General features: G+C 35.8%; 1 protein-coding gene across 6 annotated transcripts in view; it reads right to left on the reverse strand.

Moving 5' to 3' along the window:
• Nucleotides 1-19,506, reverse strand: part of HNF4G (hepatocyte nuclear factor 4 gamma) — a 58,108-nt gene that overhangs the window by 28,246 nt on the left and 10,356 nt on the right. For 5 of the 6 annotated variants that reach the window (XM_068186423.1, XM_068186444.1, XM_068186433.1 and 2 more), the window contains exon 2: nucleotides 4,716-4,821. The exons of the other annotated variant lie outside the window; for it this stretch is intronic. The gene's annotated coding sequence lies outside the window, so the exon portion shown is untranslated. The remainder of the gene's footprint in view (nucleotides 1-4,715; nucleotides 4,822-19,506) is intronic. 6 annotated transcript variants of the gene reach the window in all.

The following is a 19,506-nucleotide window of genomic DNA, read 5'->3' on the forward strand; positions in this document are numbered from 1 at the left end:
ACTGTGACTTCACAGAAGTACAGACATATCTGCTCCCAACAGATTTTAAATAGTGGTTTTAACAAGTTCAAAATCAGCAGAAGTCTGTTTTAAAACCTGATGATAAATATTAGAAAATAAGTTGGGCTGTACGTCTTTTAACTAATTAAGCCAGAACACTGATTGAGCTGAGCAGGAAAAATTCACTGGCATGGAAGATATGAGAGAAGTCTAGCAAGGTTTTAAGTGGTCTCTATCTTGAGAGGAGGTAAGAGGAAACTTTGAGAAATGGTCATAAGTGCAGTTATGCATAAAAACACCATGCAAGTCACTGAGATAAAATATGAAAAATTATGTGTAGCTGCAATAATGTAAGTTACACGATCAAGTTTACCTCCAATAGTATAGGTAACAGTTAGGTCTGTGTGGGTTTTCTGGATCTGAACAACATTCATATGGCTGTATTCATTGTTTTTAATGTATTCATGTAGGAAGGCTCCACTATTTTATCTGAGAACTTTGCTATCAGTAACATTATTTCTCATCTGTGAGAGAGGAACAAATTATAATCTCCTTTTAATAAACAGAGAAATGAGGCAAAGGACAACTGAAGATAGTGTTTATGACACTTGAGCTCACATGTCTACAATAGAGTTGCCTACACACAAACCAAACATTCAATTCCCTTTGTATATAATGATCAGAAACAGGCACATCTAAACAGATTTCTGAAACTTATCTTTAACAGGAGGTTGAACTGAATATTAAGTTACTATAGCTAAAAGGGGGACAGTTGTCCTGCATGGTCTTGCCTGCATCCCTGGTTTGCGAATAAGCACCCAAACTCCCCATGACCAGAAGACAGGACTATAAGTTTCTTTAGAAGGTGCACCAAGCACACAGGTTCTTTTCCTGGCTGATACCCCCTCTGGCCTGACAACCAGAAATACAAGGTATGCAAAAGACACGGGTCACTTCCCCACCTTGCTGGGACACTGTTCAGATGCATCTCCTGTGGCCAGGACTGTGACGCACATACACAGTCACAGGAACAGCTTGAAGTAAAGCTGCCTTCTCAAAGCTACACTCTATTTTGATAAAAATGAGAAATCACAACAGATTTGTTAAATTTATCTCTGAAGACGCATAAAAGTTGCTGCACTCCAAAGTTTTGGAGTTTTCTTTAAAACAATGCAGTAAAGATACATTTTTGTCTGATTAGGGAGAAAAAACAGCTGTGAACTGTACTTGCTACTGATTAAATGCCCTGACAACACCTAAAATTGATTAATCTTCTAGATAACATTGCTTTAACTAGACACGTGAGAAAATATCTAAGGTGACAGTCCACTTTTGCTAAGTGAGTTCTGTTAATAAATTAGCATTTAAAACACATTAGTATTTAAATGCTCTTGATTTATGAGAACAGCAGAAGTAACTTCATGTGAAAATGTAGTCCTTCAACTTTGAAAAAGAAGCAGTAGAAAAGACTGTCCTAATTAAAAAAAAAAACTATTTGTTTAGGAATCTGGAAAGCTGAGTCAGTAGCAGTTGTATGCAAGGAAACAAAGATGACTTCACTTAGGTGATGGAAATGTCACTACTGGGTGTATCCTATTTATGTTAAAGTAGATTACACATACAACAAAAAAAAAAAAAAACTATTTGAAAGTTTCAGAATCTGCAGGTGAATGGAAAAATAGGATTAACATGATTTTCTTTTTAAGGTGATTAAAGGTCTACAATCAGAGTCTAGCAGTTGTAGTGCTCGTTGCTAAATCTATCAACAACATAACAGCCAAACCAAAAAGAATAGCAGTGTTGGCTGTTTGAAGTGAAAGTCCTGCTTGGTCTAAGAAAGATGGTGCCTCTTGCTAAAACTTGGGCTTGCCTGGGCTTTTGAGTAAGTAAAACTCTGAACAACACTGGAACGTCTCTGTTCCACTTTTATTTTTAATATATAATAAATCTTAGGGAGAAGAAACATCATGATATTTTCCAGTTGAAGACTGACTTGTCTCATTTGATCTACATAGTGTTCTTGAGGGAAAAAAAATGAAACAAAACTACAGTACTGTTGTCTACTCTTATCTTACTCTTATCAAGGTTATGGCACTGCAACAGTTAAAAATATCTGAAAACCAGCCATTCTTAGGAAGTGTGGCAGAAGTAGTCACTTTTGGAACCCAAAGTGTTCAGAATCATTGACTACTTAAAATACTAAATACTAAAAAAACATGAAGACACAATCTTTTCTGTAAACAGTTTGATTTTACATAAATGAAGTCATACTTTTCAAAATTTAAGAGAGAAAAACACAGTTTGTTTTTGCACAACAGTGAAAGTCCCTCTTTTCACAAACAGCCTTGAGGTACCAGAGGCTGCTGTGAGGGTGTCTCCCACAAAGCCAGCTCTAGGCTGAAACAACTCAGGTCCATTAGCTTCTCCACAGCTGGTCAGGTGTGTCAGCCCCTTTCCATCTTGCTGGCCCTCCACCAAACCGTCTTCAGTTAATCCATTTATTTCCTCACAGAAAGAAGGGGGCAAGTGGGAATGATATAACATTTTAGATGTCATCTGACAAGTGCTGAGTAAAAGGAAATAATAATTTCCCTGAGCCCTACTAATACAGCCCAGAATGCTGTTGGCCCTCTTCTGGGATTCAGTGCTGGGTCATGCTCTGCTTAGTGTCCACCAAGACTCTTTGGTTCTTCACAGCATAGTTTTTTCCTAGCTAGTCCTTTAACTGTCTTCCCAGTAAAGGATTTCTCTCCAGTTGTTTTTCAGAATCACAATTCTCAATGAAATTTTTATTCCCTAAGAATCACAACAGCTTTCTAGCCTGCCCAGGATAAATTACTAGCATTAATAGCACTCCCTATTTTTCAGGTGTATACATAAAATAAAATTAACATGATGGACTTGGTTTGAAAAAATTGACTTAGCTGTCTCAAACAGCTCTAATTAAGACACTGTCATATCTGTTCATTTAGCCAGAATAAGAAGCCAGCCAATCACTTCTGGACTCATTTCCTACAGCCAGCAGAACTCAACTACACCTCCTGCTATCTGTCATTCATCTGACAGTGAATGGCATTTCTACTTCCATCTACGCGAGCAGTGGAGTTGAAAGCTGCCATTACAGCTGGAATTAAGGAGCACTAATGGCTTGCCAGCCATGTTCAGGGCACAAGAATGTAGATCTTACTGAAGGAGACTAAAAGGAGTTTGTTTGCCCATCTCAGGAAAGTGAAAAGTGAGAGGGAGTTTATTCTACAAATAAATCATGCACTGTAAGTTACATAGGGGAAAAACTTATTTAGACAATAAAACAATTCTGCCATAAGAACAAAGGTATAAATTTGAGGCTGGCAAGTGGAAAGCTTCTAAACATGTCAGGGTTATGGCACTGCAACAAAACTCCTCCATTTGGGCAGCAGAGGCGAGAAACCTAACTGGTTTAAGACATGGAGAGAAATTTATGAAAGGCATTACATGGGTCGGTGATGACAGCCAAATTGGTGACTCTTCTAGTCAAATTGGAGATCTCTTCTAGTCTTATTGTGCTGAACATTTGCATCAAGACTATTTTTGATAAAGTGGCCAGTAAAAAATATCAAGTGTATTATTCTAATTAAAAATTAAAGAAATATAAATAAGAGAAAGTTAACCTCATTGTGATAAGCAATTAACAGAATTATGCTGTGATTAAGCTGATGCATAATTAACAACTGCTGTAAATTATGTTATCCATCTAATTTGCCCAGATTGGAATAGCATTATTCTTAGGCATGTTTAGCAAGTTCTGTGGTAATATGCACTTGAATGAAGTGCTCTTTACTAATGTGTTCAAATTCACAAAGCTGTTATTAGAATTGCAAATAAGATATACGCCAGCATCATTTCCTGTGCCCATCATTTTCTCTTCTTTGGAACTATCCCTGACAGAAAATCAAACTGCAACAACTCCAAAAGATGTTTGCACAAATTGAGCAAAAGTAGTTATTAAACATTAAAATTTGCAAAAAAAAAAATCATCATGATGAACAAAGTGGGACTGAATTCAAAACACAAGCGGCTGCTGAGTAGAAAGGAACAAGAATCATTGAGCTCACTGGGGGACAGAGGAAAACACTCAAGGTAGAATTCACTTAACAAGTGGAAAAAGGGAAGAATATTTTTTTCAAGTGATGTATATCTAAGGCTCAGAACTGAAGAACCTCTGATCATTCAAAGTCTAATGAAATCAGTAGAAAAAATCTTCAGCTTTCAAGTATAAGGTCTTCATGGTCAACACATGTTGGAGTGGTAAAGTCCTTAATTAGCTGACTAAAGCATACCAAGTAAGAAAAATAAAGAAGTAACTAGTGGCTCACAGGTCTTCCAGCTTTTCCCCTAAGGATATTGGAAAATCTCAACTGGAGAAACTAATAAGATATGATGAGGGAACAATTACCTAATGTGGAAGGAGCACACACAGCCTTGGGTGGACAAAAATAATGATACCATTCAGCAAAAGTTTTTAGGGTGCACATATCTTCCACCAACCTACCACCAGCTTCTCCAATTTCATAGGTATTTATATGGCTTACAGAAGCACATGATCTTTACAATTGATTCATCTCTAAACAGCCATCAGTTTCTGAGTGAGAGGCATGTTGAAATAGGTCAGTCAACTTGATACAGTCTCTAGCAAGCAAGGAGGTTAGTGAAGCATGCAGCAAAACTTTACTTACATTCAAAAAAGAAAACAACAAAGCACAGACACTTCAGTTCTTCATACACAGATGAGGAAAGGCTGATTTCCTAGGCTGTGTTTCCATCCTCATTTCTACGTAATACCTGCAGCCAATAAGAGTAAAATAAATGCTAAGCTATCTGCAATGCAAACCAACTATGCTCCTAAATAAAATTCTTATTTGGATTATAAAGGTTGAGAATACAATGCTTTCATGCAAGGTATAAAGGCATTTCTGAAGATTAAAGAAAATACTTAAGTCATCAGACAACATTGATGCCAAATTTTCTTCCACTTGTAGAGTAAAAAGGCATAGAATTTATACAATGTCTTGAAATACTATCTGGAAGGATTACATATAGGGAATAGAAGACAAAATGGTTTTTAAGACTGTGGTTCTGTTGACATAGAAGCATATGAATAAAAGATCCCCTGCTCTTTGGATGACTAATGTTTAGGCAAACTGGGTAAACTACATAGTAAAACAGGATTTGTAGTAGAAAGGCCTGAAAGAAAAACAATTTTAATTTGACTATGTGCACAGCATTTCAAAAAGGATGAAAGCACAAAAGAAACAAAGGGACATTTTGTAGTAACCTTGAGAACTACTTTACAACTCTTGCAGTCTTGCTGACTTTTCTTGGGTGGGGTGAACTGCTCTTTTAAATGCTAAGATTTAGTTAGGCAGGCAGTACCAATTTATTGCTTTATATATATTTATTTCAATGTTGCCTATTAATTCTATACATTCTTATGTATGTGTAGTCTATGCATTTATGAGCAACTCTTAAATCCAAAAAAAATATGCACTGGTCACTCATAAAATTTTAAAAGACAATTTGCTTTCTTCACCCCAAATATAACTTCATGCTCTTAAGATCCAAATAAAAGCATGTCATTTTTAGCTTTTCATATTTCAAAAATATCTGCCTGCTTCAGCAGCATTCTTTTGCCTTTTACATTACTTGAAACCTTATGGGTAATACATCCTACTTTCCCTTGGAAGAAAGTGACAACACAGAAAATCACCTCTTAACACTAGGGATAAAACTAACTCCCCTTATTTAGATACAACAGGACTTTAGTCAAGAACAGAGATTCTTATAGTCTAAATCGTAACTCGGCAGAGGTACTGCATTCTTTATTGATCTTGTAATCTGCAGTGCATGCAAAACAGAAAGCAGTAAAATTATTAGCCCATCAGTACTTTCTGTCCTCAGAAGTGATACTACCAGCATATCAGATTGATTCTGGCATTATCATAAATTAGACTATTTTATTCAACAGTTAAACATCTATAAAATTAATTTCTATCTGTATATTTTCACGTATAGCCCCTGGATCAGGAATATACCATTTGGCTAATAGAGGAGGAAAAAAAAAACCACCACTTGAAATGATAGCCTACACAGCCTCTTCCACTGGGATCACCAAAAAGGCACATAGAAACCATCAGGGGTGCTAAAGTGAGGATGAAGCCTAGAAATGGATCCGTACCTGAGGTACCTCTCTGCCTCTCTCCCTACCCTCACTCATCTATGCAAGGTAAATTCTCCATCATCCATGATGAGAAGCTGGAATCTTTACAGGAAGCACACACTTGTCTATGTACCTGTTTTAGTTCTACATTTTCAGACCTCCCTTACACACCTAATTCTATAGTCATTAGCAGGACAATAAAATGACATAAAATGAGCAAAGAGCAATAAAGCAATCATATTCCAGCATGTTTATTTAGTGTGGTCTTTAATGATAGAGACCTTTGCACCCACTGATACCTGGAGCCGCTATTAATTCTCCACTGTCTCAGATCCATGGCTATTATTACTCTCAGACATGTGCCCAATGTTTTAAAGCCTGCTTCACATGAACTGTGGAAAAAAAAAAAAACAAACCAAAAATCCCTCACAGAAAGAAAAATCAGTTTTAAAGGAAAAAAGAAAGCTTTGCAAATTCATCCCAAATCTACTTGCATGTGAGTCAGATACAATGAAAAATTTGCATGAGTGCATTGAGGTTGTGCTAAAACATGTACCTTAGTCTTTGAGTATACTGTCCAGATTAGCTGGAAACATCAAATGGTATTTGGTGGCTGTTGTTATTAGACTGTAGACATATGTTTAGTGTTAAGAAAGGTATTTAAAATCTAAATACATGTTTGTGAATCTGATGGAAAATTAAACTTCTCTCTCCCCAAAATACTTAACTATAGCATACTGTGATTAGTGATTAGTGGTTAGTTCTACAACTCTTTCTATGACAATCTAAAATCTGTTGCATTGCTTGTTCTTCTCTTGGTCTCTCCATCTTTAGACTTTTCTAGGGATATTCACTCTTCTGGTTAGCCTTTTATGAGACAGATTGGTTTTACTGCAGATTTCAGCAGGAGTTTGTTTGTCTACACTGAGCTCTGGGTACCCGTCATGTTTCAAACTGGAATGAGATGCACAAATGTGGAAGTCTGGCCATAAAGTAGTAACTACTCAGAACACATAAGTGATGTGATTCAGATAACATGTGATATGCTGCATTAATATTGTAAGCAAAACATACAACAGGTTGTGTTTGCACAAGCAAGGGCATCCAATATATAGAAAATGTATACAGATTGCCAAAATTCTACAAATAGCATGCTCTACTTAGAAAAGTTGGTCAAAAACTACTCAGGTAAAAGTTCTCTCCTTTTCATTTGAATTTCCAGGTGTCCAAACACTATCCCATTGTGCAAAAACTCAGCTTGCTGAAATAAAAGCACAATAAAAAAGAGCTATGTGTTGAATTATTTCAGTGAGCTAGGATCTAAAGTAAAGTACTATGATAAATCACATAATTTTGCTTAAAAGCAGGGTGAAACAAAACATGGACACATAGAGGAGAAAAAAAAAAAAAAGAAGAAAAAATAATGGGAGTAAACCAAAACACAAAACAAAGCAGTGCCTCTTTTAGGATGATTGAATCTTTCTTAATCCATATTTTACTCTCTGCTACATAATTTTACACTCTTGACAACGTCAGGCAGTTGGAAGAGGGTTGGAAAAACATACATAGCTTTTTGTCAACTTTATGCCTCCCTAAATTTAGAAGACATTTCTGAATAAAGAAGCTAAAAATAAATCACAAAACAGTGTCTATAATGTGGTCTGAATTATCCAGCCGTAAAAAATATGAAAACATTTTTAATATATTTCAATAGAATTTTCATAACATAAATAATAGCAACAACACGACTGGTAACAAAAAAGTTATTTGTAGCTGAACTTACACAGATGACCTTTGAAAAAAAACCCCACACTCCCTATATATACTGTAGCTTGTTTGCCTACATGTTTAAACTATTCTAAAAAACTCATAGTTAAAATGTAGCCAACATGTACTTTACCTAATCTTAATAGCAAAACTTGGCACTGAGGTCTTGGACAAGCAAATATAGACATGTTAATCGTTACAATTTTAGTTTCCAAAATGAAAATCAATACCAATTTATCTGGGTAGTGTAAATTACCAAAATATAAAGAAAACTTAATGTCTACAAATGTACATTAAAGTTTTATTTTCAACAAACATATATATATAGTGCGAGAGAGAGAGAGAGAGAGAGAGAATGCTTTTGTGTATATAGGGAGTTAAAAGGTTATGCAAATGCACATATCTAAATATGCACATATTTAGATAGGGTCCTATTTCAATGCAATCCCATTATCTTTAAGGAAATGTGCTGATAAGTTAGAAGTTGCAACATATGCATTTTATAGAAGGTTTAAAAGTGGAATTTTTAAGAAGAAAACTTCCAGAATTTTGTAAACATTCGCCATATTAATTCTTTTGTGACTGCAGAAATATCATCAAAAAGACATGACAAGAATGATAACTACTAGGCTAAGACAAAATTTAGATTAATAGATACACTTTCTGAAAAAGTATCCACAAAACAATGACAGTGAAAAATTAAAAACAATGGAGCAAGCTAGTTGTCAAAATGAAGAAAATGTTAGTTAATTGAATGATGAAAAATTGTTAATTAAACTTAAAAAAGATTCTTTAAACCTTCAGCAAATTAGAAATTTTCTATCTCTAACAATAGTTAGATGCAACACCAAAACCAGGTAGGTTCTCATTTACATCCATTTCTTCCAACTCATTGCCTCTTCTCTACACAATAGCATGTCAGGTCCAGAACTGCAGTATAGTGCCTTCCACCTGCCCAAACAGCCAACAAGATTAACCTTTTTTTTCTTTTCAGTCCTAACTGGGAACTTGTGACCAGTGAAGAGCAGAATGATTAAAAAGCTTTTTTACAATCTCTGTATGAGATTTATCACACCTTACCTTACAAGTCACTCAAGATCCTGAAATTTTTCATTCTGCTACCCTTTCATGTCAGTCCTCTTATTCCGTACTCTTTGCAGTCTTATTAAGCTTTTATTTTTCTGAGTTAATGAACACAGATTTTTACCTCTCACTCTGACAAGTTCATTGCTGAAACCATTGTTCATCAGAAATATGTAAAAGAAAATTGTATTAATTCTATGAAAAACATTAGTAGGTCAGAAAATCAAGCCACTTTTCTTGATTTTCCAACTTATCTACATCAAGCTAAACAAATATGATCACACAATAAACTTGCAGTATTTAACTGAATGTAGTCATAAAGTATACCATTCAGTAACCAAATCCACACACAAAATGTGCAAATTATTAGAAAGCAGCACTACACCTCAAACAATAGCAACATGTACTATCTCCTTTTGTACTACGGGACAAAAGACACAACTTCTTTAGTCTCTTTACACACATTAAAAAAATACATACCATTCAGGACAATTTTTTCAAACAAGCTGATGAAGAAAGCTATCTAGTACTCATAGTAAAAAGCAGAATTAGAAAAGACAAATTTGAACCCAGAAATAAACTTAAGTCTAGAAATAAGAGCTCACATAAGTCCGAGGACAATCTTCAGATGACAGCTGGAATGCAACTCCGATAAAAGAAAATCAAATTTTAGTCAGACCAATAAAATCATATTTTCAGGGTTTTTAGGCCCTAAAAAGGAAACTCTGCAATTGTTTTATGCCACAAAAATATCTACTAATATCTAGTATCTAGTGCAGCAACTTCTCCAAACCAAAATTTGCTCCTACACACACACACACACATTCACACACACAGAGAGAGAGAGCAACAATATTCATTGTACCATCATTCTCAAAAGGAAAGAGAACTAGCAACACAGCTATTTATGATGGTTGTGATCACTCTTCCTTTTTGTTGGCAGACACACAGCACATAAAATAGGCAGAATGTATTTTAATAGACATCTAATTGTAACTTTTGCTGCATGAAAATCTGAACCTAGACCTAAGTGTTCTCTAGAATGGTATGATGATAAGACTTTGTATTTGCAAGAAATAAATGCATTATAAATTCTAATTTAAGTATCTCTAAACTAATAAACTGAAATATTTCTAAATATTACCAGGTATTAATTAAAACCATACTTCCCCCAAAACTGGTTTCCATATATCTAAACTCCATGTGACTTTACTATCAGTCATATTCTGATATACTAAAGCAACCTAGCCAGTCGCAATTAAGAAAACACATTATACATAGCACTTACTTTGCCATGAAATTCTAGATGAGTTAATGATAGATAATGGCCTACAATTCATATGTGACTTGTTTTAGCAAATCTCACTGATACAGCAATTCAAGCACGCTGCATCAAGGCTGCACTAAGTATAATCAAAGGGGCTTGCAGAAAAATCAGAAGAAATTACAAAACACTTAATGGAAAAGAAAGAGATATGCTTAGAAGTCCCATGAAAACAGTGTTGTTTGGCTGTTTTAACACATCTCCTTTACCAGGATTTGCACTGCACAGTTTGTGGAGAAAAGAGCTAAAGCATCTGTTCAATTCCAAAGAATTGAAATAATTACAAAATCCTACCCAGTATCACTGTGATGGCTGCCATCTTGACTGACACTAAAGTGAGGCATATCTTTGCAACCACTCTTTCAACTTTTTAAGTGGTTTACCAATACCTAAGATGTGGGTACATGTTAGATGTACTCTGCAGGAGTGGGTCTGCAACAACGACTTTGCAACCTCATTAATTAATTCCTTTCAGTAAGTCCTCATGGATATATTGAACAACAGAAGTCCTAGGAATATCTGTCTGTCTAGAAAAATCTATGTGTGACTTCATTAGCAATTTCCTTTCAGTACAAAAGCTAACTTTAACCCTAATCCTAGCCCTGCCCTTTGTTTTCTATTAAACAATCATTAATCCAGGAAAAATCTTCCACCTTAACTCATGGTAGCTTTGTTTCCTTACATGCTTCTTTGTGGAAATTTGCCAAAGGCTTCTTGGAACATTAACTATATTGTGACAATGTCTAAAACCACGACCAGAAAGCACTGAAAGGTCCTGAGCCTGACATAGCCCAGCTTTACTACATATTGCATTGGGATGAGGTCCAGAAGGGCACCAGCACCCTTGCTTCCCTCTCATTAACCCTGTTGGCAGGAGAAGAGCTATGGTATTTGCTTTCTCTCCCAAGGCAAGGCAATCAGAGACCAGGACACATGGAGCACACACCACGAGGACGTTGACTGAGGCACACCTATGTCAATAACACATCTCTATCCTTGCGCCCAGTGATTCTTATGCAGTGTGCACTCTTGCTGCCAAAATTATTTTTATCAGACTTTCTTTTTCACTGAGCTCAGACTGTAGTTCCACAGATTTCATCTGCAACCCTTTTTAGAAATAAAAAATAATTTTTAAAGTGTCCTAGTTTTTACCATTTTCCATGGGCCTTCGATATAGGGTGACAGATACAGACTAGTGAGACAGATTAGTAAATACAAGCTGTAACAAGATAGCTGAAATAATAATATCTGCAAATACCTTCCTACTTGTGAACAGCGTGAAAGTAAAGCCAACTTCACCAGTACTAAGTGCAAGAACTTAATGGGGAAAAGTTGAACAGCTGAGGCCAAAACCATTTAAAATAGAGCGAGAAAAATCCTGGTTCCTTGTCTCCTGCTACCCTTCAGAGGGCTGCCATGCCACCACAGGAAATTACCTCACTGCTGGTCACCCCAAAGGACCCCCAGCTGCAGCCACTGTCAGACAGACCAGTGATAATGGATTCACCTAAAATTAAAAAAATCTGCTCTATGATCAAACAGCCATGGAAGCTCACAAGCAACAGATGCTGGAGCATATTCAGTTGAAATGTAGCTGATAATTAAGAAATGTCAGTATTAATTTGCTGTGGAAGATTTCTTTTTCAATGTTGTATATTATTTAATTTTGATGTTTTGGTGTGGTTTGGGACATACCACAGCAAAGTAAAGTAAAAATACACATGCAAAAGCCCAAACAGATCCTAGAGAACTTGAAACATCTTCTCCTATTAAAAATATAAATAAAAATTCAGGTGGCACATAATCAGGAAGAAAAGAAATTTGAGTAGGATTTTTCTTAAGAAATCTGACAAAACTAGACTATTTTCACAACAAAATATAGCCATATAGCCTGAAGCATAAACTTTACCATTATTTAGTTTTCTTATAGTCATTCACTTAATAGAAATACAAATTTCTGTAACTGCATACATGCAGAGATCCTCTGTGTAATCATATTGCCTGATTATAGGCTTTTATTAATAAAGACCGAATATAAAAATTATCTAAAGCTGAATTACTGGTTTTACTTGATATTAGCTTTCCATCATCTTCCACAAAAAATCCATAGGAACAAGACAAATATCTTTGCCCTTCTGCTGCTGTTTCTGTGTAAATCCAAAGATTCAGGACTGTTTAGAATCAGTTTTTCATAAACTGCATTGAGTTTGAAACAATGTGGTTAATTCACACACATAAAGATGGGCCCTCGTCAAAAATTTTATCTTTGGAAGCAATGTCCACTTGTCAATAAGAAAAATGTAGTTTAACTAGATAAAGAGACTAAACTTTATTAGCAAGAGCTCCCTTATCAAAAATGTGCATCCAAATCTAACATCAACATGCCATTTTTTGCAGGATCAGATATTATTTTCACTGGCAGAAAATGATCTGTAAGAATGTGTGTAACAGTGCCCTCTGGTGAGAATGTGCCAGAGAATATACTTGCCTTGTGAGGGTAAACAGATTTTAGTGGCAGGGCTAATAAGCAATTAGATGATTTTGCAAACTGAATTATGGTGTCACTTTTCAAAACCAGCAGTGAAGAAGTTAGGTGTTTTGAGATTGTCCCTATTTTATACTCATTTTAAATTAAAAACATTTATGGTCATTTTTTAAAACACAACCTTGTATGACGAAAGAGACAGTAGCCTTGACTAGGTGAAAATTTATGAGTGCTATAGACAGCATAGCTACTTTTATGGCTGAGAATGCAATAGATCCTAAGCAAACATTGATAAGTCCTCTATTTTTCTGAGAAGTATCCACCCACCAAGTGTCCTGACATTGGAAAACCCCACAGTTTTGATAAGAATAAAGACCAGCTAACTGTAGAAAGCAACTTAATTTCTCAACTTAGTCAGACATTCATCAAGTGTTTTGTGGGCAAGGGCTACATCTTCCTTCACTACTGAATAATGACCACCACATTTTCAATCTTACTAAAATGTGACAATCCTTATGAAATATGTAATATAATACATATATTCACCCCATAAAATATATGTATATATGCATATGTATACAAATACATAGAAAATTAAGTTAAAATATTGGATAGGCTTGTCACTGAACCAAGGAGGAACATTCTACTTTCAAAAGCTTTGACTGTGACACACAACAGAAGATACTTCATAAAAATAATTGATATGCAGTTGTGATAGTGATCAATGCCTGAAAATACCATTCTGGTATTACCATTCTAACTTATTACCTGCTATTTGTGGTAATCAAGAGTAGGTTTACCTACTGTCATGGTTCTTCACCAGTACATTCCAATGATCCTACCTGCTGTCTTTGAAACTACCATGGCAGTTACTTGCAGCCTCTTCACTGCAACTGCAGCAGTGCTCTCCTTTGCTTCATCGAGTAAACCCGAGAAGACGCTATTGCTTCTTTTGTTGCCAAATGAGAAAGTGTCAATAAAAACAAGATCTCCTTCCAGGCACATTTGAGTATCAATGCTAATTGCTGATTTGGCTAAAATACACTTCTTGATTTTAAGTGATTTCCAGATGAAATACAAATAGCTGAAATTTTATCATTCAAATAAATTACTGTTGCTAAACTATGATTACTGTAAATAGTAATTATTTGCTGTAACAGCAACACCCAGAAATCCTTTTTGCTCATCTGAGTTTTCTCTCAGCCATTTAACAGTTCAAATGACCAGGAAGGCAAGAAGACTTAGAGAAAGTACTAGAGCTATTTGTAATTATGGTGTTACATTGCATAAGAATGAGAATATGAAATTAATGAAAGTATTGCTCTAGTCAACTTCTCCATCTCGTAGGACAGTCCTTCTTCTCACTCATATCAAGTATGTCTCATCACTCTCTTGCTCTAACTTTGGTGACTAATTAACTCCATTGTTTTTAAGGAAGGAACTTGGCAGTCCCAGTTAGTTGTTTAACAAATAATCAGATGTCCCCAGAGGACTCAAAGGAGTCACTTACAGCCAAGTTCCATTGGGTCAGGTATAAACATCAAACAAAAACCCACCTCAGCAGGTGGCAGCAAAAAGAGTGGGGGGAACAAGATTGGTAAAATGTCATCATCAAATTAAAAAAATCTCATTTTACATTATTTTAAAGTTTGGCCTGTTTATTATAGAAACATCAGATATAGTAGGTCTCAATTATAGTGCATTGTTTGTCAAGTGTATGAATTACCCTCATCTTATACATTTACTTAACACCTCCAAACATCCAGCTGTTAACCTTCTCAACAGAGAGGCACTAGCACTTTCAATGGTTTCAAAGTTAATTAGTTTTGCACACAGACACACAGACACACAGACACAAAAAAAAAAAAAAAGGAAAAAAAAAAGCGTGGAATGTTACAAAAACAACAGCAAATTAAAATACTTTCAAAAAGTTAAAAGTTCTTCCTCCTTTTCAAATTGTCACCCAGACAAAATAAAAGAGAATGCAGGAAATTGTTTTTCAAAATCTAACATGACTTTGATAGAAAATTCCACTTGTGGAAAATGAAGCCAATTTATTTTGGCAAATAAAGAACAGTGAGGGCTGTGTAAGTCAGGTCTGCAGTAGAAATATTAACTTTTGTGATCATACTTTAGCAATTGTTAAAGATCCTGGAGCAAAGGCTACCTTTTAACTGTGGTAGCAAATGGCATTCAGCCTTGTGAGGCCAACAAGCATCACAGTAATACATGAAAAAATACAGCAATGGTGCAGATCGATTTGGGGTCTGCTCTGAACCTCAGATATAGGGTAAGTTAGAAGTCAGTAAATTAAATTACTGGCTTTTAAACTGTCCCATGATGTATTTCTGTATAGCTCTATGAATAGTCCTCAATTAAGGCAACTAACAGCAAAAGACTATCCAGCAGCAAAACGGCAGAGTGAAACTACAGTGTAAATTGTCATCGTTTGCTTATGCAGAAGTAACAGCTCGATGCAGTCACATTACACAAGCAGTCCTCTCTGGTGAAGTAATTGGTAGCTGAAGATGTTTGGATGAGAAAGTGGCTATTTTGTGCCAGATTGGTAATTTTGGTAGAGTGAAAAATAATTATCCAGAGTAGTTGCAAGCAATACTCCATGGAAATCTAGTGGAAGTAACAGAAATTGAAAAGCAAACAAACAGATATAAGAGTCCACATTTCTGCAGAAAACCTTAGCAAACTGGCAAAAACTGACAAATATGTTACAGTCCTTGCACGTTCATAGTCAGTGAGATTTGACTGGAATGGATTTTTTTTTTCAGGTACTAAAGAAGATAAAAAAGTCGGAAACACTGAAACACTGTCCTGCTTAGGGCTTAGCCCTGGCTTGTTCCTCTCACTACAAAGCTCCACATTCCTAGGGTGCAGCAAATTCCTGTGTGTGACACCAAGACTGGTGAAGGCTGTTTTCTCTAGGAGACTTTTTAAAACAGTTAACTAAAATTAACTCCTTATTAATCAAAAGCAAAATAATTCTCTCTCTTATAGCCTCATGAGAGAGGAGGGGATAGTTGTTTGGAAATTGGAGAACCCTATTAGCACCCCAGGCTTTTTGAATTCCAACCAGCACATCTTTGTCAGTACTGCAGTATGATGGCATCAAGCCGACTTTATTATTCTATTCACAAAGGTGTATTTCCCATGTCTTAGATCAGTCACAACTTGCCCAAGTGTTTCTAAAGGAAGTAAAAAAAACATACTACTATTCTAGCTTTTAAAACAAAACAGAAAAACAACTGGCAGAACACACAGATTTTCCTGTGTATTTCAAAATCTCAGAGTGCTCCGACAGCAACGTTGCATAGTAAATAAAGGAAAAAGAAATCCACTCTAATCAAATTCATTTATTAGTCCTTTAGATGCATTACATTGACAGAAGATGGACTCTAGTTTGCCTTCTTTGGGATCACACAGAGAGTAAAACACAAAGTTACAAGAAAAAGCACGGTGGGTTTTTTGTTTTGGTTTGGTTTTTTGTTTTTTTGTTTCTATCAAGTTTTTATGGTGTCTAGGTTTTCCATCTCAACTGCTCTTGTTCAAAGTAAATCCAGTTCAGGAAAAAAAAATCCCCACCTCATTTCCCTGAGAACCTAGTTATTTTTATCTACCTCAACAACAAAGCTACTCTACCTTGTCATTTCAATTTTCACATATTTTCTCTTTGTGTATTCGTTCTATGATGCAGTGAAATCTCATCTCTTCAGCCCACTGCCATAAACTACTGTCCGGAACAAAGCTCTCTCTCAAATTCAATCTCAAACAAAATGAAAAAAAAAAATAATCACAAATGAGAAAGTGGACCACAACCAATCCTATGGGCCCCATTTTCACAAGGTCTGTGAAGTTATTTTGTTTCATCAAGTAAACCCCAACTACTCGCAGGTGCTGCTGCTTCTTTTGTTGCCAAATGAGAGAGCGTTAATAAAAACAAGACCTCCTTCCAGGCACATCAGAGTGTCAATGTTAATTGCTGATTTGGTTAAAATACACTCTTTGATTTTAAGTGATTTCCAGATGAAACAGAAACAGCTGAAATTTTATCATTCAAAAACATGGGGACACAGACTGTTGCACATTTAGTGGAATTACTGCTGCTAGACTGTAATTACTATAAATAGTAATTATTTGCTGTAATAGCAACACCCAGAAATCCTTTTTGCTCATCTGAGTTTTCTCTCAGCCATTTAACAGTTCGAATGACCAGGAAGGCATGATAAACCTTTATGTTTACATTATCTATACCTTAGCACAAAGAACTGCACTGCAGAAGATCTCACAGCTGAAAGAACACTCAGAGAAGAACAAATTTATTTTTGTTTCAAAATTTATTGCATTTTTTCTATGATCTAATAATAGCTTTTTAATTTCCAAGTCTATGCATTATTTTTCTTCTCCTGATATGACTTTAACAGCTTTGTACAGAATGCAGTATAGTAGCTTCCCCAAGTAAACTGCAATACCTGTAACTCATAGGACTGGATTACAAAGCTTTTCTTTCAAACACACATCTGAAGAACACTAAAAGTTAAGGATTTTTGTAGCAGGTATTTATAAATGTTGAAATTAAGCCACTGCATGTGAACCTGTGAGTTAAAAGGATGGACCAAAGAACCAATTAAGATTCTCTACTGTAGAAAATACTTTTTCATATAATGGTGGCTTTAAGTACTTTCTGCAGTCAAGAACAAGCAATTGTCTGTATCCATACTGTTCCATTGTTAAGGTACAAGCTAGGCAAGCCCATAAAATTGCTTCAATCAAGAAACACACAAAGGGAGTTAGCACTGAATTTAAAAATTACTGTCACACAATGAAAATATGTTAAATGAAAATTATAGAATTCATTTTACCTTCTATCACAGTAATTTTCAAATTGGTGTAACTTAATTAACTTTATTTTGGTCAGCAGAACGATCCACAACAGACTGCAGAACTGATGCAAATATTCTCACATACCACATGACAGCAGTGACATACTAGTAATAGTATATTGATGCTGATGTTCTGGTATATCTGTGACTATTAAAATAGTTTCATTTTGTTAAAAACTTGTACTTAGAATTCTTTATTCAGCTGCAAATTGCAAATGTTATTAATCAAGCTATTTTTCACTTCAGCTTGAGCTTTTCAAAAGTTAGGCTGCAGTGAAAAATTGCCATAATTTCTTGGTGACTGTTCAAGTCTTACCATTGGTTTACCTTTTTCTTATCAGGTTTATGCCAAAGTGATTCCATAAGAGTGCATTTGGTGTAGAATGAGACATTAAAGAACTTGACCAACTGCAATATATTAAAAATGAACCTCTATCAGGTATAGGTATACATGCCTTGCAATACATACACATTTCTCTCTAATTTCTCAACTCCCCCAGTGTCTTTGTAACATAAATCTATTGCTACTATTTTTGCTCATTTTTCTTGTCTCAATTTTTGTTTTTTTGTCTAAGCAGAGAATCTTTCCCTTGTGAACTCCTACCAGGCTGTTCCTAGCCCTCTACCTTCTCTCCCAGATCATCACATTAATACTGCCCTAAGCCCTGAACCTGAGGTCATCACTCACCTATAATTCTAACCACCACATCAGCTCCAGTGATGCTTATTTTTAGATACTTTAACACCTACGAACATACCTCCTTCTTTTTGCCCCTGATTTTCAAGTTCTGTGTTTCCTCTTGGCTTACAACACTGCAACCTGAGATGTGCCTAAAGCAAGCACATCTTTTTTTACCCCTTCTCTGTACTCTTTCTCAACTGATTCCATATTTCATAGTTTCAGCATCAATCCAGTTTTTCTCCTCTGCTTGCAAACTGCTTGCTGATTCCCAAAACATTCTCTGTATACAAAAAATCCATTGCCACAAAGCTGGAGTGTGCTCTTTTTCTCCAAGGAGTTTGTGGACAACAGATTACTCAGAATCCCAGACCCAGCAATGGAAATTTTTGCAGACTTTGTCCCTTTTCAAAGATAGTTCCACCTGGAATTCCAACCATGTCCATTATCTCCTGTGACTGATGTCTGATCTGTGATCTTCCTAGCCACAGCAACTCCAGGTACTGGAGGTCAGTCACTTCATTTCATCCCTTAAAAATCTGAGGTGGGAGGGAGAGCAGAGCTTTGCAACCCCCCTATACACATCTTCACCAAATTCCTCATCATGACCTTCACCTGGTTTTAGTTCAGCTATGTGTCTCTCTGCCCTAAAGTCAAGCTGTCCAGTCCTAGAGATGTACAGACTGAAATGTATGCCCTAACACACAGAATGTTATTCCTGCTCCACGCTCAAGAGTAAGTTACAATAACAAGAATAAATTTCCTCCAAGATTAACCCCCTCTCTCTCCAAAGAATTTGCTTGTAGAAGTCTACAGTAACGCAATAAGAACATAGTATGCCACATTTTTTATGCTGTGACTGTCCAACACCAAACAAACATTTAATACCCTGGCAGCTGTTCTCCTTGCATCTTTAGCAAAAGCTGGTGGGCTACTTGAAATACAAAGAAAAAAAAAAAAAGCCAAACAAACTCCCAAATACATGCACAAGAAATATACAATTAGCCCTTCTATGGAAAAAAAAAACTCTACACACTGTTGTTACTTGTTAATACTCATGTCTTTAAATAACTTGCA

Source organism: Anomalospiza imberbis, chromosome 1 (genome assembly GCF_031753505.1).
Source record: "Anomalospiza imberbis isolate Cuckoo-Finch-1a 21T00152 chromosome 1, ASM3175350v1, whole genome shotgun sequence".
Lineage (NCBI taxonomy): Eukaryota > Metazoa > Chordata > Aves > Passeriformes > Viduidae > Anomalospiza > Anomalospiza imberbis.